The 1,612-nt window shown below is 41.3% G+C and overlaps 1 pseudogene; it reads left to right on the forward strand.

Moving 5' to 3' along the window:
- Nucleotides 1-987: 987 nt before the first annotated feature.
- Nucleotides 988-1,325, forward strand: LOC103253683 (annotated as a pseudogene).
- Nucleotides 1,326-1,612: the final 287 nt, after the last annotated feature.

Here is a 1,612-nt window from a genome sequence, read left to right on the forward strand (position 1 = left end):
AGTGGGGTAAGCTACTGGTATTTCTGAATGGGTACTTCACTGGTATAAGAGCCACAACCAAGATTCACACACTGGTTTCTGTGAGCAATGCTTCTTTTCTTTATTCCTGACTCACCTCAGGGGGTCTAGCCATGTTTTTACCCCCTGTGTTTCCCATAGGTGAGACTGGAGTGGGCTTAGTGAGAGGTGTATTGATGTTTATCTCTGATATTATTTTCCCACTGTGGAAATCAAGGGCCCAGGGAATTCTCTCTGTGTGGCACTGTACAAACTTAAGGGAGAGAATAAGGCAATGTGCTTTAAATGAGATCGTTTATCTTATCCTTCTTAAGCAGCTCTTATTCAGTTATGTGGTCCACACAGGTATCGCCACATAGCTTATTTCCAAATTTTGGGATTTTCACCAAGATGTTCTTGTCTATAGATAGTTGCTAGCTGAACTTCTTGTTTTGACGAGAGAAGCCTGGGATCTCCTATTCTGCTATCTTGCTGACATTCTTTCAGAATAACATACTTTAAATAAATGTTTGTAGAGAATGCAAAGAGCTCTTGTAACTTACAAATATGAAAACAGATATAAAAAGTTGAATGCAAACTTTACAAGACAAAGTTAAATAATTTTCTAAGAAAATATGAAGATAACAAAGACTACTAAAAACAGGCTTGCTAAACACAAGGAAATTAGAGCATCAGTCTAAGAGATTTTAAAAATAAAAAGTTTCAGGAATATGAAAACATAGTTTTTAAAACAGTAACTTTTTTTTTTTCAAGAAGGAAGAACACAAAGTAAAAGTCCCCAAAGAATGTTTGGTGTAATGGCTTATAACACACACATTCAAGGTACTTGTGACATTGTATAAAAAAGATAAACTGAGTACTCCGCCATCTCAGTCTGTGAATTTGGCCGCTCAGGCTGGTCCTGGGGGCGGGGCTTCAGGGGAAAGAGCCAAAGCCGCTGAGTGAAGTAAGAATTCTACTAGAGAGGAAATGTCTACCTCTTCCTCTGCCTCTTCATCATCCTCTTCTGCTGGGAGGGGTCAGTGGGAGTGCTGTCGCTGGATCTGGTTTCAGTGTCTCAGACCTTGCCCCACCAGGGAAAGCCCTTTTCACCAACCCCAAAGGAGCTGGAGCCATCATAGAAGATGGCTCGGAGAGATTCCCCAGTGAATCGGTTTTCAGCTATCAGGTGGTGTCCATGCTTAAACAGGTGAAACAAGATCAGCAAGTTGCCGGGATGGAAAAACTAGCAAGTTTGGTAGAAGAGCTGGAGGCCGACGATTAAGCCCATCGAGCAGCTGCTGGGGTTCACTCCCTCTTCAGGCTGAAGCTGCCTGGATAGTCACCTCTGGGGCACCCCAAGTGCAGAGCCACGAAGGATTCCCCCAGCTTCCATAGCCATCCAGAGGTTCACAGCTGCATGGTTGAATTGCTCATTCACATTTGTATTTGGTTTCTCTGTATCTATTAACAGACAACAAATACTTAAATGTGTAATCTTTCAGGGAAAAAAAAAAAGAAAGATCAACCATTCCCATACAAACAAGAGTAATTATAATTCATTAGATTCCTAATTCAGTGCCAAATACTAAAAACAATGAGAATATGCCTTTAC

This window comes from Carlito syrichta, unplaced genomic scaffold (assembly GCF_000164805.1).
Source record: "Carlito syrichta isolate Samal-C Ts95f unplaced genomic scaffold, Tarsius_syrichta-2.0.1 Scaffold246438, whole genome shotgun sequence".
Taxonomy (NCBI): domain Eukaryota; kingdom Metazoa; phylum Chordata; class Mammalia; order Primates; family Tarsiidae; genus Carlito; species Carlito syrichta.